This window comes from Taudactylus pleione, unplaced genomic scaffold, assembly GCF_031769625.1.
Source record: "Taudactylus pleione unplaced genomic scaffold, aTauple2 ptg001778l, whole genome shotgun sequence".
NCBI lineage: Eukaryota > Metazoa > Chordata > Amphibia > Anura > Myobatrachidae > Taudactylus > Taudactylus pleione.
In genome coordinates, this window is record NW_028286175.1 from 1 (window position 1) to 17,500 (window position 17,500).

Genomic DNA, 17,500 nt, shown 5'->3' on the forward strand with positions numbered 1-17,500 from the left:
ATAGAAAAGAATGTTATGGCAGTATAAAATTACCTACAGCTCCTGGTATTCCCAGGTGGTCTCCCATCCAAGTTCTAACCAGGCCCAACACTGTATAGCTTCCAAGATCAGACGAGATTGGGCATGTCCAGTGTGGTTTGGCTGTAGGTGCGCAAAAACATTAACTTTAGACCTCTTTTACTTCTTAACTCAAGTAAATCCAATGATAAGTTGTAAAATTAAATGTAAAATATAATAGAAAAGAATGTTATGGCAGTATAAAATTACCTACAGCTCCTGGTATTCCCAGGTGGTCTCCCATCCAAGTACTAACCAGGCCCAACACTGCATAGCTTCCAAGATCAGATGAGATTGGGCATGTCCTGTGTGGTTTGGCTGTAGGTGCTCAAAAACATTAACTTTAGACCTCTTTTACTTCTTAACTCAAGTAAATTCATTGATAAGTTGAAAAAATTAAATGTAAAATGTTCTAGAAAAGAATGTTATGGCAGTATAAAATTACCTACAGCACCTGGTATTCCCAGGTGGTCTCCCATCCAAGTATTGACCATTCCCAACACTGCATAGCTTCCAAGATCAAACGACATTGGCCATGTCCAGTGTGGTTTGGCTATAGGTGCTGAAAAATATTAACTTTAGACCTCTTTTACTTCTTAACTCAAGTAAATTCATTGCTAAGTTGAAAAAATGTAATGTAAAATGTAATAGAAAAGAATGTTATGGCTATATAAAATTACCTATAGCACCTGGTATTCCCAGGTGGTCTCCCATCCAAGTACTAACCAGGCCCAACACTGCATAGCTTCCAAGATCAGACGAGATTGGGCATGTCCAGTGTGGTTTGGCTGTAGGTGCTCAAAAACATTAACTTTAGACCTCTATTACTTCTTAACTCAAGTAAATTCATTGATAAGTTGAAAAAATTAAATTTAAAATGTAATAGAAAAGAATGTTATGGCAGTATAAAATTACCTACAGCATCTGGTAATCACTGGTGGTCTCCCATCCAAGTACTAACCAGGCCCAACACTGCATAGCTTCCAAGATCAGACGAGATTGGGCATGTCCAGTGTGGTTTGGCTGTAGGTGCTCAAAAACATTAACTTTAGACCTCTTTTACTTCTTAACTCAAGTAAATTCAATGATAAGTTGAAAAATGAAATGTAAAATGTAATAGAAAAGAATGTTATGGCAGTATAAAATTACCTACAGCATCTGGTATTCCCAGGTGGTCTCCCATCCAAGTACTAACCAGGCCCAACACTGCATAGTTTCCAAGATCAGACAAGATTGGGCATGTCCAGTGTGGTTTGGCTGTAGGTACTCAAAACCATTAACTTTAGACCTCTTTTACTTCTTAACTCAAGTAAATTCATTGATAAGTTGAAAAAATTAAATGTAAAATGTAATAGAAAAGAAAGTTATGGCTGCATAAAATGACCTACAGCACCTGGTATTCCCAGGTGGTCTCCCATCCAAGTACTAACCAGGCCCAACACTGCATAGCTTCCAAGATCAGACGAGATTGGGCATGTCCAGTGTGGTTTGGCTGTAGGTGCGCAAAAACATTAACTTTAGACCTCTTTTACTTCTTAACTCAAGTAAATCCAAAGATAAGTTGTAAAATTAAATGTAAAATATAATAGAAAAGAATGTTATGGCAGTATAAAATTACCTACAGCTCCTGGTATTCCCAGGTGGTCTCCCATCCAAGTACTAACCAGGCCCAACACTGCATAGCTTCCAAGATCAGACAAGATTGGGCATGTCCAGTGTGGTGTGGCTGTAGGTGCTCAAAAGCATTAACTTTAGACCTCTATTACTTCTTAACTCAAGTAAATTCATTGATAAGTTGAAAAAATTAAATGTAAAATGTTCTAGAAAAGAATGTTATGGCAGTATAAAATTACCTACAGCACCTGGTATTCCCAGGTGGTCTCCCATCCAAGTATTGACCATTCCCAACACTGAATAGCTTCCAAGATCAAACGACATTGGCCATGTCCAGTGTGGTTTGGCTATAGGTGCTGAAAAATATTAACTTTAGACCTCTTTTACTTCTTAACTCAAGTAAATTCATTGCTAAGTTGAAAAAATGTAATGTAAAATGTAATAGAAAAGAATGTTATGGCTATATAAAATTACCTATAGCACCTGGTATTCCCAGGTGGTCTCCCATCCAAGTACTAACCAGGCCCAACACTGCATAGCTTCCAAGATCAGACGAGATTGGGCATGTCCAGTGTGGTTTGGCTGTAGGTGCTCAAAAACATTAACTTTAGACCTCTATTACTTCTTAACTCAAGTAAATTAATTGATAAGTTGAAAAAATTAAATTTAAAATGTAATAGAAAAGAATGTTATGGCAGTATAAAATTACCTACAGCACGTGGTAATCCCTGGTGGTCCCCCATTCAAGTACTAACCACGCCCAACACTGCATAGCTTCCAAGTTCAGACGAGATTGGGCATGTCCAGTGTGGTTTGGCTGTAGGTGCCCAAAAGCATTAAATTTATACCGCTATTACTTCTTAACTCAAGTAAATTTATTGATAAGTTGAAAAAATGAAATGTAAAATGTAATAGAAAAGAATGTTATGGCAGTATAAAATTACCTACAGCTCCTGGTATTCCCAGGTGGTCTCCCATCCAAGTTCTAACCAGGCCCAACACTGTATAGCTTCCAAGATCAGACGAGATTGGGCATGTCCAGTGTGGTTTGGCTGTAGGTGCGCAAAAACATTAACTTTAGACCTCTTTTACTTCTTAACTCAAGTAAATCCAATGATAAGTTGTAAAATTAAATGTAAAATATAATAGAAAAGAATGTTATGGCAGTATAAAATTACCTACAGCTCCTGGTATTCCCAGGTGGTCTCCCATCCAAGTACTAACCAGGCCCAACACTGCATAGCTTCCAAGATCAGATGAGATTGGGCATGTCCTGTGTGGTTTGGCTGTAGGTGCTCAAAAACATTAACTTTAGACCTCTTTTACTTCTTAACTCAAGTAAATTCATTGATAAGTTGAAAAAATTAAATGTAAAATGTTCTAGAAAAGAATGTTATGGCAGTATAAAATTACCTACAGCACCTGGTATTCCCAGGTGGTCTCCCATCCAAGTATTGACCATTCCCAACACTGCATAGCTTCCAAGATCAAACGACATTGGCCATGTCCAGTGTGGTTTGGCTATAGGTGCTGAAAAATATTAACTTTAGACCTCTTTTACTTCTTAACTCAAGTAAATTCATTGCTAAGTTGAAAAAATGTAATGTAAAATGTAATAGAAAAGAATGTTATGGCTATATAAAATTACCTATAGCACCTGGTATTCCCAGGTGGTCTCCCATCCAAGTACTAACCAGGCCCAACACTGCATAGCTTCCAAGATCAGACGAGATTGGGCATGTCCAGTGTGGTTTGGCTGTAGGTGCTCAAAAACATTAACTTTAGACCTCTATTACTTCTTAACTCAAGTAAATTCATTGATAAGTTGAAAAAATTAAATTTAAAATGTAATAGAAAAGAATGTTATGGCAGTATAAAATTACCTACAGCATCTGGTAATCACTGGTGGTCTCCCATCCAAGTACTAACCAGGCCCAACACTGCATAGCTTCCAAGATCAGACGAGATTGGGCATGTCCAGTGTGGTTTGGCTGTAGGTGCTCAAAAACATTAACTTTAGACCTCTTTTACTTCTTAACTCAAGTAAATTCAATGATAAGTTGAAAAATGAAATGTAAAATGTAATAGAAAAGAATGTTATGGCAGTATAAAATTACCTACAGCATCTGGTATTCCCAGGTGGTCTCCCATCCAAGTACTAACCAGGCCCAACACTGCATAGTTTCCAAGATCAGACAAGATTGGGCATGTCCAGTGTGGTTTGGCTGTAGGTACTCAAAACCATTAACTTTAGACCTCTTTTACTTCTTAACTCAAGTAAATTCATTGATAAGTTGAAAAAATTAAATGTAAAATGTAATAGAAAAGAAAGTTATGGCTGCATAAAATGACCTACAGCACCTGGTATTCCCAGGTGGTCTCCCATCCAAGTACTAACCAGGCCCAACACTGCATAGCTTCCAAGATCAGACGAGATTGGGCATGTCCAGTGTGGTTTGGCTGTAGGTGCTCAAAAACATTAACTTTAGACCTCTATTACTTCTTAACTCAAGTAAATTCATTGATAAGTTGAAAAAATTAAACTTAAAATGTAATAGAAAAGAATGTTCTGGCAGTATAAAATTACCTACAGCACGTGGTAATCCCTGGTGGTCTCCCATTCAAGTACTAACCACGCCCAACACTGCATAGCTTCCAAGTTCAGACGAGATTGGGCATGTCCAGTGTGGTTTGGCTGTAGGTGCTCAAAAACATTAACTTTAGACCTCTTTTACTTCTTAACTAAAGTAAATTCAATGATAAGTTGAAAAATGAAATGTAAAATGTAATAGAAAAGAATGTTATGGCAGTATAAAATTACCTACAGCACCTGGTATTCCCAGGTGGTCTCCCATCCAAGTACTAACCAGGCCCAACACTGCATAGCTTCCAAGATCAGACGAGATTGGGCATGTCCAGTGTGGTTTGGCTGTAGGTGCTCAAAACCATTAACTTTAGACCTCTTTTACTTCTTAACTCAAGTAAATTCATTGATAAGTTGAAAAAATTAAATGTAAAATGTAATAGAAAAGAATGTTATGGCAGTATAAAATTACCTACAGCACCTGGTATTCCCAGGTGGTCTCCCATCCAAGTACTAACCATGCCCAACACTGCATAGTTTCCAAGATCAGACGAGATTGGGCATGTCCAGTGTGGTTTGGCTGTAGGTGCCCAAAAGCATTAAATTTATACCGCTATTACTTCTTAACTCAAGTAAATTCATTGATAAGTTGAAAAAATGTAATGTAAAATGTAATAGAAAAGAATGTTATGGCTCTATAAAATTACCTACAGCACTAGGGATTCCTAGGTGGTCTCCCATCCAATACCATCCAGGCCCAACACTGCATCGCTTCCTTTATCAGACGAGATTGGGCATGTCCAGTGTGGTTTGGCTGTAGGTGCTCAAACACATTAACTTTAGACCTCTTTTACTTCTTTACTCAAGTAAATTCATTGATAAGTTGAAAAAATGAAATGTAAAATGTAATAGACTGTTATTGCAGTATAAAATTACCTACAGCACCTGGGATTCCTAGGTGGTCTCCCATCCAAGTACTAACCAGGCCCAACACTGCATAGCTTCCAAGATCACACGAGATTGGGCATGTCCACTGTGGTTTGGCTGTAGGTGCTCAAAAACATTAACTTTAGACCTCTTTTACTTCTTTACTCAAGTAAATTCATTGATAAGTTGAAAAAATTAAATGTAAAATGTAATAGAAAAGAATGTTATGGCAGTATATAATTACCTACAGAACCTGGGATTCCTAGGTAGTCTCCCATCCAAGTACAAACCAGTCCCAACACTGCAAAGCTTCCAAGATCAGACGAGATTGGGCATGTCCAGTGTGGTTTGGCTGTAGGTGCTCAAAACCATTAACTTTAGACCTTTTTTACTTCTTAACTCAAGTAAATTCATTGATAAGTTGAAAAAATTAAATGTAAAATGTAATAGAAAAGAATGTTATGGCAGTATAAAATTAACTACAGCACCTGGTATTCCCAGGTGGTCTCCCATCCAAGTACTAACCAGGCCCAACACTGCATAGTTTCCAAGATCAGACGAGATTGGGCATGTCCAGTGTGGTTTGGCTGTAGGTGCCCAAAAGTATTAAATTTATACCGCTATTACTTCTTAACTCAAGTAAATTTATTGATAAATTGAAAAAATGAAATGTAAAATGTAATAGAAAAGAATGTTATGGCAGTATAAAATTACCTACAGCTCCTGGTATTCCCAGGTGGTCTCCCATCCAAGTACTAACCAGGCCCAACACTGTATAGCTTCCAAGATCAGACGAGTTTGGGCATGTCCAGTGTGGTTTGGCTGTAGGTGCGCAAAAACATTAACTTTAGACCTCTTTTACTTCTTAACTCAAGTAAATCCAATGATAAGTTGTAAAATTAAATGTAAAATATAATAGAAAAGAATGTTATGGCAGTATAAAATTACCTACAGCTCCTGGTATTCCCAGGTGGTCTCCCATCCAAGTACTAACCAGGCCCAACACTGCATAGCTTCCAAGATCAGACAAGATTGGGCATGTCCAGTGTGGTGTGGCTGTAGGTGCTCAAAAGCATTAACTTTAGACCTCTATTACTTCTTAACTCAAGTAAATTCATTGATAAGTTGAAAAAATTAAATGTAAAATGTAATAGAAAAGAATGTTATGGCAGTATAAAATTACCTACAGCACCTGGTATTCCCAGGTGGTCTCCCATCCAAGTACTAACCAGGCCCAACACTGCATAGCTTCCAAGATCAGATGAGATTGGGCATGTCCTGTGTGGTTTGGCTGTAGGTGCTCAAAAACATTAACTTTAGACCTCTTTTACTTCTTAACTCAAGTAAATTCATTGATAAGTTGAAAAAATTAAATGTAAAATGTTCTAGAAAAGAATGTTATGGCAGTATAAAATTACCTACAGCACCTGGTATTCCCAGGTGGTCTCCCATCCAAGTATTGACCATTCCCAACACTGAATAGCTTCCAAGATCAAACAACATTGGCCATGTCCAGTGTGGTTTGGCTATAGGTGCTGAAAAATATTAACTTTAGACCTCTTTTACTTCTTAACTCAAGTAAATTCATTGCTAAGTTGAAAAAATGTAATGTAAAATGTAATAGAAAAGAATGTTATGGCTATATAAAATTACCTATAGCACCTGGTATTCCCAGGTGGTCTCCCATCCAAGTACTAACCAGGCCCAACACTGCATAGCTTCCAAGATCAGACGAGATTGGGCATGTCCAGTGTGGTTTGGCTGTAGTTGCTCAAAAACATTAACTTTAGACCTCTATTACTTCTTAACTCAAGTAAATTAATTGATAAGTTGAAAAAATTAAATTTAAAATGTAATAGAAAAGAATGTTATGGCAGTATAAAATTACCTACAGCACGTGGTAATCCCTGGTGGTCTCCCATTCAAGTACTAACCACGCCCAACACTGCATAGCTTCCAAGTTCAGACGAGATTGGGCATGTCCAGTGTGGTTTGGCTGTAGGTGCTCCAAAACATTAACTTTAGACCTCTTTTACTTCTTAACTCAAGTAAATTCAATGATAAGTTGAAAAATGAAATGTAAAATGTAATAGAAAAGAATGTTATGGCAGTATAAAATTACCTACAGCACCTGGTATTCCCAGGTGGTCTCCCATCCAAATACTAACCAGGCCCACCACTGCATAGCTTCCAAGATCAGATGAGATTGGGCATGTCCTGTGTGGTTTGGCTGTAGGTGCTCAAAAACATTAACTTTAGACCTCTTTTACTTCTTAACTCAAGTAAATTCATTGATAAGTTGAAAAAATTAAATGTAAAATGTTCTAGAAAAGAATGTTATGGCAGTATAAAATTACCTACAGCACCTGGTATTCCCAGGTGGTCTCCCATCCAAGTATTGACCATTCCCAACACTGAATAGCTTCCAAGATCAAACGACATTGGCCATGTCCAGTGTGGTTTGGCTATAGGTGCTGAAAAATATTAACTTTAGACCTCTTTTACTTCTTAACTCAAGTAAATTCATTGCTAAGTTGAAAAAATGTAATGTAAAATGTAATAGAAAAGAATGTTATGGCTATATAAAATTACCTATAGCACCTGGTATTCCCAGGTGGTCTCCCATCCAAGTACTAACCAGGCCCAACACTGCATAGGTTCCAAGATCAGACGAGATTGGGCATGTCCAGTGTGGTTTGGCTGTAGGTGCTCAAAAACATTAACTTTAGACCTCTATTACTTCTTAACTCAAGTAAATTCATTGATAAGTTGAAAAAATTAAATTTAAAATGTAATAGAAAAGAATGTTATGGCAGTATAAAATTACCTACAGCACGTGATAATCCCTGGTGGTCTCCCATTCAAGTACTAACCACGCCCAACACTGCATAGCTTCCAAGTTCAGACGAGATTGGGCATGTCCAGTGTGGTTTGGCTGTAGGTGCTCAAAAACATTAACTTTAGACCTCTTTTACTTCTTAACTCAAGTAAATTCAATGATAAGTTGAAAAATGAAATGTAAAATGTAATAGAAAAGAATGTTATGGCAGTATAAAATTACCTACAGCACCTGGTATTCCCAGGTGGTCTCCCATCCAAGTACTAACCAGGCCCAACACTGCATAGCTTCCAAGATCAGACGAGATTGGGCATGTCCAGTGTGGTTTGGCTGTAGGTGCTCAAAACCATTAACTTTAGACCTCTTTTACTTCTTAACTCAAGTAAATTCATTGATAAGTTGAAAAAATTAAATGTAAAATGTAATAGAAAAGAATGTTATGGCAGTATAAAATTACCTACAGCACCTGGTATTCCCAGGTGGTCTCCCATCCAAGTACTAACCAGGCCCAACACTGCATAGTTTCCAAGATCAGACGAGATTGGGCATGTCCAGTGTGGTTTGGCTGTAGGTGCCCAAAAGCATTAAATTTATACCGCTATTACTTCTTAACTCAAGTAAATTCATTGATAAGTTGAAAAAATGTAATGTAAAATGTAATAGAAAAGAATGTTATGGCTATATAAAATTACCTACAGCACTAGGGATGCCTAGGTGGTCTCCCATCCAAGTACCATCCAGGCCCAACACTGCATCGCTTCCTTTATCAGACGAGATTGGGCATGTCCAGTGTGGTTTGGCTGTAGGTGCTCAAACACATTAACTTTAGACCTCTTTTACTTCTTTACTCAAGTAAATTCATTGATAAGTTGAAAAAATGAAATGTAAAATGTAATAGACTGTTATTGCAGTATAAAATTACCTACAGCACCTGGGATTCCTAGGTGGTCTCCCATCCAAGTACTAACCAGGCCCAACACTGCATAGCTTCCAAGATCACACGAGATTGGGCATGTCCACTGTGGTTTGGCTGTAGGTGCTCAAAAACATTAACTTTAGACCTCTTTTACTTCTTTACTCAAGTAAATTCATTGATAAGTTGAAAAAATTAAATGTAAAATGTAATAGAAAAGAATGTTATGGCAGTATAAAATTACCTACAGAACCTGGGATTCCTAGGTAGTCTCCCATCCAAGTACAAACCAGTCCCAACACTGCATAGCGTCCAAGATCAGACGAGATTGGGCATGTCCAGTGTGGTTTTGCTGTAGGTGCTCAAAACCATTAACTTTAGACCTCTTTTACTTCTTAACTCAAGTAAATTCATTGATAAGTTGAAAAAATTAAATGTAAAATGTAATAGAAAAGAATGTTATGGCAGTATAAAATTAACTACAGCACCTGGTATTCCCAGGTGGTCTCCCATCCAAGTACTAACCAGGCCCAACACTGCATAGTTTCCAAGATCAGACGAGATTGGGCATGTCCAGTGTGGTTTGGCTGTAGGTGCCCAAAAGCATTAAATTTATACCGCTATTACTTCTTAACTCAAGTAAATTTATTGATAAATTGAAAAAATGAAATGTAAAATGTAATAGAAAAGAATGTTATGGCAGTATAAAATTACCTACAGCTCCTGGTATTCCCAGGTGGTCTCCCATCCAAGTACTAACCAGGCCCAACACTGTATAGCTTCCAAGATCAGACGAGATTGGGCATGTCCAGTGTGGTTTGGCTGTAGGTGTGCAAAAACATTAACTTTAGACCTCTTTTACTTCTTAACTCAAGTAAATCCAATGATAAGTTGTAAAATTAATGTAAAATATAATAGAAAAGAATGTTATGGCAGTATAAAATTACCTACAGCTCCTGGTATTCCCAGGTGGTCTCCCATCCAAGTACTAACCAGGCCCAACACTGCATAGCTTCCAAGATCAGACAAGATTGGGCATGTCCTGTGTGGTTTGGCTGTAGGTGCTCAAAAACATTAACTTTAGACCTCTTTTACTTCTTAACTCAAGTAAATTCATTGATAAGTTGAAAAAATTAAATGTAAAATGTTCTAGAAAAGAATGTTATGGCAGTATAAAATTACCTACAGCACCTGGTATTCCCAGGTGGACTCCCATCCAAGTATTGACCATTCCCAACACTGCATAGCTTCCAAGATCAAACGACATTGGCCATGTCCAGTGTGGTTTGGCTATAGGTGCTGAAAAGTATTAACTTTAGACCTCTTTTACTTCTTAACTCAAGTAAATTCATTGCTAAGTTGAAAAAATGTAATGTAAAATGTAATAGAAAAGAATGTTATGGCTATATAAAATTACCTATAGCACCTGGTATTCCCAGGTGGTCTCCCATCCAAGTACTAACCAGGCCCAACACTGCATAGCTTCCAAGATCAGACGAGATTGGGCATGTCCAGTGTGGTTTGGCTGTAGGTGCTCAAAAACATTAACTTTAGACCTCTATTACTTCTTAACTCAAGTAAATTCATTGATAAGTTGAAAAAATTAAATTTAAAATGTAATAGAAAAGAATGTTATGGCAGTATAAAATTACCTACAGCATCTGGTAATCACTGGTGGTCTCCCATCCAAGTAATAACCAGGCCCAACACTGCATAGCTTCCAAGATCAGACGAGATTGGGCATGTCCAGTGTGGTTTGGCTGTAGGTGCTCAAAAACATTAACTTTAGACCTCTTTTACTTCTTAACTCAAGTAAATTCAATGATAAGTTGAAAAATGAAATGTAAAATGTAATAGAAAAGAATGTTATGGCTGCATAAAATGACCTACAGCACCTGGTATTCCCAGGTGGTCTCCCATCCAAGTACTAACCAGGCCCAACACTGCATAGCTTCCAAGATAAACGAGATTGGGCATGTCCAGTGTGGTTTGGCTGTAGGTGCTCAAAAACATTAACTTTAGACCTCTATTACTTCTTAACTCAAGTAAATTCATTGATAAGTTGAAAAAATTAAATTTAAAATGTAATAGAAAAGAATGTTATGGCAGTATAAAATTACCTACAGCACGTGGTAATCCCTGGTGGTCTCCCATTCAAGTACTAACCACGCCCAACACTGCATAGCTTCCAAGTTCAGACGAGATTGGGCATGTCCAGTGTGGTTTGGCTGTAGGTGCCCAAAAGCATTAAATTTATACCGCTATTACTTCTTAACTCAAGTAAATTTATTGATAAATTGAAAAAATGAAATGTAAAATGTAATAGAAAAGAATGTTATGGCAGTATAAAATTACCTACAGCTCCTGGTATTCCCAGGTGGTCTCCCATCCAAGTACTAACCAGGCCCAACACTGTATAGCTTCCAAGATCAGACGAGATTGGGCATGTCCAGTGTGGTTTGGCTGTAGGTGCGCACAAACATTAACTTTAGACCTCTTTTACTTCTTAACTCAAGTAAATCCAATGATAAGTTGTAAAATTAAATGTAAAATATAATAGAAAAGAATGTTATGGCAGTATAAAATTACCTACAGCTCCTGGTATTCCCAGGTGGTCTCCCATCCAAGTACTAACCAGGCCCAACACTGCATAGCTTCCAAGATCAGACAAGATTGGGCATGTCCTGTGTGGTTTGGCTGTAGGTGTTCAAAAACATTAACTTTAGACCTCTTTTACTTCTTAACTCAAGTAAATTCATTGATAAGTTGAAAAAATTAAATGTAAAATGTTCTAGAAAAGAATGTTATGGCAGTATAAAATTACCTACAGCACCTGGTATTCCCAGGTGGTCTCCCATCCAAGTATTGACCATTCCCAACACTGCATAGCTTCCAAGATCAAACGACATTGGCCATGTCCAGTGTGGTTTGGCTATAGGTGCTGAAAAGTATTAACTTTAGACCTCTTTTACTTCTTAACTCAAGTAAATTCATTGCTAAGTTGAAAAAATGTAATGTAAAATGTAATAGAAAAGAATGTTATGGCTATATAAAATTACCTATAGCACCTGGTATTCCCAGGTGGTCTCCCATCCAAGTACTAACCAGGCCCAACACTGCATAGCTTCCAAGATCAGACGAGATTGGGCATGTCCAGTGTGGTTTGGCTATAGGTGCTCAAAAACATTAACTTTAGACCTCTATTACTTCTTAACTCAAGTAAATTCATTGATAAGTTGAAAAAATTAAATTTAAAATGTAATAGAAAAGAATGTTATGGCAGTATAAAATTACCTACAGCATCTGGTAATCACTGGTGGTCTCCCATCCAAGTAATAACCAGGCCCAACACTGCATAGCTTCCAAGATCAGACGAGATTGGGCATGTCCAGTGTGGTTTGGCTGTAGGTGCTCAAAAACATTAACTTTAGACCTCTTTTACTTCTTAACTCAAGTAAATTCAATGATAAGTTGAAAAATGAAATGTAAAATGTAATAGAAAAGAATGTTATGGCTGCATAAAATGACCTACAGCACCTGGTATTCCCAGGTGGTCTCCCATCCAAGTACTAACCAGGCCCAACACTGCATAGCTTCCAAGATCAGACGAGATTGGGCATGTCCAGTGTGGTTTGGCTGTAGGTGCTCAAAAACATTAACTTTAGACCTCTATTACTTCTTAACTCAAGTAAATTCATTGATAAGTTGAAAAAATTAAATTTAAAATGTAATAGAAAAGAATGTTATGGCAGTATAAAATTACCTACAGCACGTGGTAATCCCTGGTGGTCTCCCATTCAAGTACTAACCACGCCCAACACTGCATAGCTTCCAAGTTCAGACGAGATTGGGCATGTCCAGTGTGGTTTGGCTGTAGGTGCTCAAAAACATTAACTTTAGACCTCTTTTACTTCTTAACTCAAGTAAATTCAATGATAAGTTGAAAAATGAAATGTAAAATGTAATAGAAAAGAATGTTATGGCAGTATAAAATTACCTACAGCACCTGGTATTCCCAGGTGGTCTCCCATCCAATACTAACCAGGCCCAACACTGCATAGCTTCCAAGATCAGACGAGATTGGGCATGTCCAGTGTGGTTTGGCTGTAGGTGCTCAAAACCATTAACTTTAGACCTCTTTTACTTCTTAACTCAAGTAAATTCATTGATAAGTTGAAAAAATTAAATGTAAAATGTAATAGAAAAGAATGTTATGGCAGTATAAAATTACCTACAGCACCTGGTATTCCCAGGTGGTCTCCCATCCAAGTACTAACCAGGCCCAACACTGCATAGTTTCCAAGATCAGACGAGATTGGGCATGTCCAGTGTGGTTTGGCTGTAGGTGCCCAAAAGCATTAAATTTATACCGCTATTACTTCTTAACTCAAGTAAATTCATTGATAAGTTGAAAAAATGTAATGTAAAATGTAATAGAAAAGAATGTTATGGCTATATAAAATTACCTACAGCACTAGGGATTCCTAGGTGGTCTCCCATCCAAGTACCATCCAGGCCCAACACTGCATCGCTTCCTTTATCAGACGAGATTGGGCATGTCCAGTGTGGTTTGGCTGTAGGTGCTCAAAGACATTAACTTTAGACCTCTTTTACTTCTTTACTCAAGTAAATTCATTGATAAGTTGAAAAAATGAAATGTAAAATGTAATAGACTGTTATTGCAGTATAAAATTAACTACAGCACCTGGGATTCCTAGGTGGTCTCCCATCCAAGTACTAACCAGGCCCAACACTGCATAGCTTCCAAGATCACACGAGATTGGGCATGTCCACTGTGGTTTGGCTGTAGGTGCTCAAAAACATTAACTTTAGACCTCTTTTACTTCTTTACTCAAGTAAATTCATTGATAAGTTGAAAAAATTAAATGTAAAATGTAATAGAAAAGAATGTTATGGCAGTATAAAATTACCTACAGAACCTGGGATTCCTAGGTAGTCTCCCATCCAAGTACAAACCAGTCCCAACACTGCATATCTTCCAAGATCAGACGAGATTGGGCATGTCCAGTGTGGTTTGGCTGTAGGTGCTCAAAACCATTAACTTTAGACCTCTTTTACTTCTTAACTCAAGTAAATTCATTGATAAGTTGAAAAAATTAAATGTAAAATGTAATAGAAAAGAATGTTATGGCAGTATAAAATTAACTACAGCACCTGGTATTCCCAGGTGGTCTCCCATCCAAGTACTAACCAGGCCCAACACTGCATAGTTTCCAAGATCAGACGAGATTGGGTATGTCCAGTGTGGTTTGGCTGTAGGTGCCCAAAAGCATTAAATTTATACCGCTATTACTTCTTAACTCAAGTAAATTTATTGATAAGTTGAAAAAATGAAATGTAAAATGTAATAGAAAAGAATGTTATGGCAGTATAAAATTACCTACAGCTCCTGGTATTCCCAGGTGGTCTCCCATCCAAGTACTAACTAGGCCCAACACTGTATAGCTTCCAAGATCAGACGAGATTGGGCATGTCCAGTGTGGTTTGGCTGTAGGTGCGCAAAAACATTAACTTTAGACCTCTTTTACTTCTTAACTCAAGTAAATCCAATGATAAGTTGTAAAATTAAATGTAAAATATAATAGAAAAGAATGTTATGGCAGTATAAAATTAACTACAGCACCTGGTATTCCCAGGTGGTCTCCCATCCAAGTACTAACCAGGCCCAACACTGCATAGTTTCCAAGATCAGACGAGATTGGGCATGTCCAGTGTGGTTTGGCTGTAGGTGCCCAAAAGCATTAAATTTATACCGCTATTACTTCTTAACTCAAGTAAATTTATTGATAAATTGAAAAAATGAAATGTAAAATGTAATAGAAAAGAATGTTATGGCAGTATAAAATTACCTACAGCTCCTGGTATTCCCAGGTGGTCTCCCATCCAAGTACTAACCAGGCCCAACACTGTATAGCTTCCAAGATCAGACGAGATTGGGCATGTCCAGTGTGGTTTGGCTGTAGGTGTGCAAAAACATTAACTTTAGACCTCTTTTACTTCTTAACTCAAGTAAATCCAATGATAAGTTGTAAAATTAATGTAAAATATAATAGAAAAGAATGTTATGGCAGTATAAAATTACCTACAGCTCCTGGTATTCCCAGGTGGTCTCCCATCCAAGTACTAACCAGGCCCAACACTGCATAGCTTCCAAGATCAGACAAGATTGGGCATGTCCTGTGTGGTTTGGCTGTAGGTGCTCAAAAACATTAACTTTAGACCTCTTTTACTTCTTAACTCAAGTAAATTCATTGATAAGTTGAAAAAATTAAATGTAAAATGTTCTAGAAAAGAATGTTATGGCAGTATAAAATTACCTACAGCACCTGGTATTCCCAGGTGGACTCCCATCCAAGTATTGACCATTCCCAACACTGCATAGCTTCCAAGATCAAACGACATTGGCCATGTCCAGTGTGGTTTGGCTATAGGTGCTGAAAAGTATTAACTTTAGACCTCTTTTACTTCTTAACTCAAGTAAATTCATTGCTAAGTTGAAAAAATGTAATGTAAAATGTAATAGAAAAGAATGTTATGGCTATATAAAATTACCTATAGCACCTGGTATTCCCAGGTGGTCTCCCATCCAAGTACTAACCAGGCCCAACACTGCATAGCTTCCAAGATCAGACGAGATTGGGCATGTCCAGTGTGGTTTGGCTGTAGGTGCTCAAAAACATTAACTTTAGACCTCTATTACTTCTTAACTCAAGTAAATTCATTGATAAGTTGAAAAAATTAAATTTAAAATGTAATAGAAAAGAATGTTATGGCAGTATAAAATTACCTACAGCATCTGGTAATCACTGGTGGTCTCCCATCCAAGTAATAACCAGGCCCAACACTGCATAGCTTCCAAGATCAGACGAGATTGGGCATGTCCAGTGTGGTTTGGCTGTAGGTGCTCAAAAACATTAACTTTAGACCTCTTTTACTTCTTAACTCAAGTAAATTCAATGATAAGTTGAAAAATGAAATGTAAAATGTAATAGAAAAGAATGTTATGGCTGCATAAAATGACCTACAGCACCTGGTATTCCCAGGTGGTCTCCCATCCAAGTACTAACCAGGCCCAACACTGCATAGCTTCCAAGATAAACGAGATTGGGCATGTCCAGTGTGGTTTGGCTGTAGGTGCTCAAAAACATTAACTTTAGACCTCTATTACTTCTTAACTCAAGTAAATTCATTGATAAGTTGAAAAAATTAAATTTAAAATGTAATAGAAAAGAATGTTATGGCAGTATAAAATTACCTACAGCACGTGGTAATCCCTGGTGGTCTCCCATTCAAGTACTAACCACGCCCAACACTGCATAGCTTCCAAGTTCAGACGAGATTGGGCATGTCCAGTGTGGTTTGGCTGTAGGTGCCCAAAAGCATTAAATTTATACCGCTATTACTTCTTAACTCAAGTAAATTTATTGATAAATTGAAAAAATGAAATGTAAAATGTAATAGAAAAGAATGTTATGGCAGTATAAAATTACCTACAGCTCCTGGTATTCCCAGGTGGTCTCCCATCCAAGTACTAACCAGGCCCAACACTGTATAGCTTCCAAGATCAGACGAGATTGGGCATGTCCAGTGTGGTTTGGCTGTAGGTGCGCACAAACATTAACTTTAGACCTCTTTTACTTCTTAACTCAAGTAAATCCAATGATAAGTTGTAAAATTAAATGTAAAATATAATAGAAAAGAATGTTATGGCAGTATAAAATTACCTACAGCTCCTGGTATTCCCAGGTGGTCTCCCATCCAAGTACTAACCAGGCCCAACACTGCATAGCTTCCAAGATCAGACAAGATTGGGCATGTCCTGTGTGGTTTGGCTGTAGGTGTTCAAAAACATTAACTTTAGACCTCTTTTACTTCTTAACTCAAGTAAATTCATTGATAAGTTGAAAAAATTAAATGTAAAATGTTCTAGAAAAGAATGTTATGGCAGTATAAAATTACCTACAGCACCTGGTATTCCCAGGTGGTCTCCCATCCAAGTATTGACCATTCCCAACACTGCATAGCTTCCAAGATCAAACGACATTGGCCATGTCCAGTGTGGTTTGGCTATAGGTGCTGAAAAGTATTAACTTTAGACCTCTTTTACTTCTTAACTCAAGTAAATTCATTGCTAAGTTGAAAAAATGTAATGTAAAATGTAATAGAAAAGAATGTTATGGCTATATAAAATTACCTATAGCACCTGGTATTCCCAGGTGGTCTCCCATCCAAGTACTAACCAGGCCCAACACTGCATAGCTTCCAAGATCAGACGAGATTGGGCATGTCCAGTGTGGTTTGGCTATAGGTGCTCAAAAACATTAACTTTAGACCTCTATTACTTCTTAACTCAAGTAAATTCATTGATAAGTTGAAAAAATTAAATTTAAAATGTAATAGAAAAGAATGTTATGGCAGTATAAAATTACCTACAGCATCTGGTAATCACTGGTGGTCTCCCATCCAAGTAATAACCAGGCCCAACACTGCATAGCTTCCAAGATCAGACGAGATTGGGCATGTCCAGTGTGGTTTGGCTGTAGGT

General features: G+C 37.5%; 10 non-coding genes and 53 pseudogenes across 10 annotated transcripts; all 63 read right to left on the reverse strand.

Annotated features, from left to right (window-relative positions):
- Positions 1-30: 30 nt before the first annotated feature.
- LOC148436388 (5S ribosomal RNA) lies at positions 31-149 on the reverse strand (annotated as a pseudogene).
- Positions 150-264: 115 nt separating this feature from the next.
- LOC148436389 (5S ribosomal RNA) lies at positions 265-383 on the reverse strand (annotated as a pseudogene).
- A 351-nt stretch (positions 384-734) lies between these two features.
- On the reverse strand, positions 735-853 carry LOC148436390 (5S ribosomal RNA; annotated as a pseudogene).
- Positions 854-969: 116 nt separating this feature from the next.
- On the reverse strand, positions 970-1,088 carry LOC148436391 (5S ribosomal RNA; annotated as a pseudogene).
- A 115-nt stretch (positions 1,089-1,203) lies between these two features.
- LOC148436392 (5S ribosomal RNA) lies at positions 1,204-1,322 on the reverse strand (annotated as a pseudogene).
- A 116-nt stretch (positions 1,323-1,438) lies between these two features.
- Positions 1,439-1,557, reverse strand: LOC148436393 (5S ribosomal RNA). Its single transcript, XR_015876421.1, has one exon. It is a non-coding gene; the product is annotated as a 5S ribosomal RNA (ribosomal RNA).
- A 115-nt stretch (positions 1,558-1,672) lies between these two features.
- LOC148436394 (5S ribosomal RNA) lies at positions 1,673-1,791 on the reverse strand (annotated as a pseudogene).
- Positions 1,792-2,142: 351 nt separating this feature from the next.
- On the reverse strand, positions 2,143-2,261 carry LOC148436395 (5S ribosomal RNA; annotated as a pseudogene).
- Positions 2,262-2,377: 116 nt separating this feature from the next.
- LOC148436396 (5S ribosomal RNA) lies at positions 2,378-2,496 on the reverse strand (annotated as a pseudogene).
- Positions 2,497-2,612: 116 nt separating this feature from the next.
- On the reverse strand, positions 2,613-2,731 carry LOC148436397 (5S ribosomal RNA; annotated as a pseudogene).
- A 115-nt stretch (positions 2,732-2,846) lies between these two features.
- On the reverse strand, positions 2,847-2,965 carry LOC148436398 (5S ribosomal RNA; annotated as a pseudogene).
- A 351-nt stretch (positions 2,966-3,316) lies between these two features.
- LOC148436399 (5S ribosomal RNA) lies at positions 3,317-3,435 on the reverse strand (annotated as a pseudogene).
- Positions 3,436-3,551: 116 nt separating this feature from the next.
- Positions 3,552-3,670, reverse strand: LOC148436400 (5S ribosomal RNA; annotated as a pseudogene).
- Positions 3,671-3,785: 115 nt separating this feature from the next.
- Positions 3,786-3,904, reverse strand: LOC148436401 (5S ribosomal RNA; annotated as a pseudogene).
- Positions 3,905-4,020: 116 nt separating this feature from the next.
- On the reverse strand, positions 4,021-4,139 carry LOC148436402 (5S ribosomal RNA). The gene has a single exon (XR_015876428.1). It is a non-coding gene; the product is annotated as a 5S ribosomal RNA (ribosomal RNA).
- Positions 4,140-4,255: 116 nt separating this feature from the next.
- On the reverse strand, positions 4,256-4,374 carry LOC148436403 (5S ribosomal RNA; annotated as a pseudogene).
- Positions 4,375-4,489: 115 nt separating this feature from the next.
- Positions 4,490-4,608, reverse strand: LOC148436404 (5S ribosomal RNA). Its single transcript, XR_015876453.1, has one exon. It is a non-coding gene; the product is annotated as a 5S ribosomal RNA (ribosomal RNA).
- Positions 4,609-4,724: 116 nt separating this feature from the next.
- Positions 4,725-4,843, reverse strand: LOC148436405 (5S ribosomal RNA; annotated as a pseudogene).
- A 345-nt stretch (positions 4,844-5,188) lies between these two features.
- On the reverse strand, positions 5,189-5,307 carry LOC148436406 (5S ribosomal RNA; annotated as a pseudogene).
- Positions 5,308-5,423: 116 nt separating this feature from the next.
- On the reverse strand, positions 5,424-5,542 carry LOC148436407 (5S ribosomal RNA; annotated as a pseudogene).
- Positions 5,543-5,658: 116 nt separating this feature from the next.
- On the reverse strand, positions 5,659-5,777 carry LOC148436408 (5S ribosomal RNA; annotated as a pseudogene).
- A 116-nt stretch (positions 5,778-5,893) lies between these two features.
- LOC148436409 (5S ribosomal RNA) lies at positions 5,894-6,012 on the reverse strand (annotated as a pseudogene).
- A 115-nt stretch (positions 6,013-6,127) lies between these two features.
- LOC148436410 (5S ribosomal RNA) lies at positions 6,128-6,246 on the reverse strand (annotated as a pseudogene).
- Positions 6,247-6,362: 116 nt separating this feature from the next.
- On the reverse strand, positions 6,363-6,481 carry LOC148436411 (5S ribosomal RNA; annotated as a pseudogene).
- Positions 6,482-6,832: 351 nt separating this feature from the next.
- LOC148436412 (5S ribosomal RNA) lies at positions 6,833-6,951 on the reverse strand (annotated as a pseudogene).
- A 116-nt stretch (positions 6,952-7,067) lies between these two features.
- Positions 7,068-7,186, reverse strand: LOC148436413 (5S ribosomal RNA; annotated as a pseudogene).
- Positions 7,187-7,301: 115 nt separating this feature from the next.
- LOC148436414 (5S ribosomal RNA) lies at positions 7,302-7,420 on the reverse strand (annotated as a pseudogene).
- A 351-nt stretch (positions 7,421-7,771) lies between these two features.
- Positions 7,772-7,890, reverse strand: LOC148436415 (5S ribosomal RNA; annotated as a pseudogene).
- Positions 7,891-8,006: 116 nt separating this feature from the next.
- LOC148436416 (5S ribosomal RNA) lies at positions 8,007-8,125 on the reverse strand (annotated as a pseudogene).
- Positions 8,126-8,240: 115 nt separating this feature from the next.
- LOC148436417 (5S ribosomal RNA) lies at positions 8,241-8,359 on the reverse strand. The gene has a single exon (XR_015876454.1). It is a non-coding gene; the product is annotated as a 5S ribosomal RNA (ribosomal RNA).
- A 116-nt stretch (positions 8,360-8,475) lies between these two features.
- Positions 8,476-8,594, reverse strand: LOC148436418 (5S ribosomal RNA). Its single transcript, XR_015876437.1, has one exon. It is a non-coding gene; the product is annotated as a 5S ribosomal RNA (ribosomal RNA).
- A 346-nt stretch (positions 8,595-8,940) lies between these two features.
- On the reverse strand, positions 8,941-9,059 carry LOC148436419 (5S ribosomal RNA; annotated as a pseudogene).
- A 116-nt stretch (positions 9,060-9,175) lies between these two features.
- Positions 9,176-9,294, reverse strand: LOC148436420 (5S ribosomal RNA; annotated as a pseudogene).
- Positions 9,295-9,410: 116 nt separating this feature from the next.
- LOC148436421 (5S ribosomal RNA) lies at positions 9,411-9,529 on the reverse strand (annotated as a pseudogene).
- Positions 9,530-9,645: 116 nt separating this feature from the next.
- Positions 9,646-9,764, reverse strand: LOC148436422 (5S ribosomal RNA; annotated as a pseudogene).
- Positions 9,765-9,878: 114 nt separating this feature from the next.
- On the reverse strand, positions 9,879-9,997 carry LOC148436423 (5S ribosomal RNA; annotated as a pseudogene).
- A 351-nt stretch (positions 9,998-10,348) lies between these two features.
- Positions 10,349-10,467, reverse strand: LOC148436424 (5S ribosomal RNA; annotated as a pseudogene).
- A 116-nt stretch (positions 10,468-10,583) lies between these two features.
- Positions 10,584-10,702, reverse strand: LOC148436425 (5S ribosomal RNA; annotated as a pseudogene).
- Positions 10,703-10,817: 115 nt separating this feature from the next.
- LOC148436426 (5S ribosomal RNA) lies at positions 10,818-10,935 on the reverse strand (annotated as a pseudogene).
- A 116-nt stretch (positions 10,936-11,051) lies between these two features.
- On the reverse strand, positions 11,052-11,170 carry LOC148436427 (5S ribosomal RNA; annotated as a pseudogene).
- Positions 11,171-11,286: 116 nt separating this feature from the next.
- Positions 11,287-11,405, reverse strand: LOC148436428 (5S ribosomal RNA; annotated as a pseudogene).
- A 115-nt stretch (positions 11,406-11,520) lies between these two features.
- On the reverse strand, positions 11,521-11,639 carry LOC148436429 (5S ribosomal RNA; annotated as a pseudogene).
- A 351-nt stretch (positions 11,640-11,990) lies between these two features.
- On the reverse strand, positions 11,991-12,109 carry LOC148436430 (5S ribosomal RNA). The gene has a single exon (XR_015876420.1). It is a non-coding gene; the product is annotated as a 5S ribosomal RNA (ribosomal RNA).
- Positions 12,110-12,225: 116 nt separating this feature from the next.
- Positions 12,226-12,344, reverse strand: LOC148436431 (5S ribosomal RNA; annotated as a pseudogene).
- Positions 12,345-12,459: 115 nt separating this feature from the next.
- Positions 12,460-12,578, reverse strand: LOC148436432 (5S ribosomal RNA). The gene has a single exon (XR_015876430.1). It is a non-coding gene; the product is annotated as a 5S ribosomal RNA (ribosomal RNA).
- Positions 12,579-12,694: 116 nt separating this feature from the next.
- Positions 12,695-12,813, reverse strand: LOC148436433 (5S ribosomal RNA; annotated as a pseudogene).
- Positions 12,814-12,928: 115 nt separating this feature from the next.
- On the reverse strand, positions 12,929-13,046 carry LOC148436434 (5S ribosomal RNA; annotated as a pseudogene).
- Positions 13,047-13,162: 116 nt separating this feature from the next.
- Positions 13,163-13,281, reverse strand: LOC148436435 (5S ribosomal RNA). Its single transcript, XR_015876438.1, has one exon. It is a non-coding gene; the product is annotated as a 5S ribosomal RNA (ribosomal RNA).
- A 346-nt stretch (positions 13,282-13,627) lies between these two features.
- Positions 13,628-13,746, reverse strand: LOC148436436 (5S ribosomal RNA; annotated as a pseudogene).
- Positions 13,747-13,862: 116 nt separating this feature from the next.
- On the reverse strand, positions 13,863-13,981 carry LOC148436437 (5S ribosomal RNA; annotated as a pseudogene).
- Positions 13,982-14,097: 116 nt separating this feature from the next.
- Positions 14,098-14,216, reverse strand: LOC148436438 (5S ribosomal RNA). The gene has a single exon (XR_015876336.1). It is a non-coding gene; the product is annotated as a 5S ribosomal RNA (ribosomal RNA).
- Positions 14,217-14,332: 116 nt separating this feature from the next.
- LOC148436439 (5S ribosomal RNA) lies at positions 14,333-14,451 on the reverse strand (annotated as a pseudogene).
- A 115-nt stretch (positions 14,452-14,566) lies between these two features.
- LOC148436440 (5S ribosomal RNA) lies at positions 14,567-14,685 on the reverse strand (annotated as a pseudogene).
- Positions 14,686-14,801: 116 nt separating this feature from the next.
- Positions 14,802-14,920, reverse strand: LOC148436441 (5S ribosomal RNA; annotated as a pseudogene).
- A 114-nt stretch (positions 14,921-15,034) lies between these two features.
- Positions 15,035-15,153, reverse strand: LOC148436442 (5S ribosomal RNA; annotated as a pseudogene).
- Positions 15,154-15,504: 351 nt separating this feature from the next.
- On the reverse strand, positions 15,505-15,623 carry LOC148436443 (5S ribosomal RNA; annotated as a pseudogene).
- Positions 15,624-15,739: 116 nt separating this feature from the next.
- On the reverse strand, positions 15,740-15,858 carry LOC148436444 (5S ribosomal RNA; annotated as a pseudogene).
- Positions 15,859-15,973: 115 nt separating this feature from the next.
- On the reverse strand, positions 15,974-16,091 carry LOC148436445 (5S ribosomal RNA; annotated as a pseudogene).
- Positions 16,092-16,207: 116 nt separating this feature from the next.
- On the reverse strand, positions 16,208-16,326 carry LOC148436446 (5S ribosomal RNA; annotated as a pseudogene).
- Positions 16,327-16,442: 116 nt separating this feature from the next.
- LOC148436447 (5S ribosomal RNA) lies at positions 16,443-16,561 on the reverse strand (annotated as a pseudogene).
- Positions 16,562-16,676: 115 nt separating this feature from the next.
- Positions 16,677-16,795, reverse strand: LOC148436448 (5S ribosomal RNA; annotated as a pseudogene).
- Positions 16,796-17,146: 351 nt separating this feature from the next.
- LOC148436449 (5S ribosomal RNA) lies at positions 17,147-17,265 on the reverse strand. The gene has a single exon (XR_015876422.1). It is a non-coding gene; the product is annotated as a 5S ribosomal RNA (ribosomal RNA).
- A 116-nt stretch (positions 17,266-17,381) lies between these two features.
- LOC148436450 (5S ribosomal RNA) lies at positions 17,382-17,500 on the reverse strand (annotated as a pseudogene).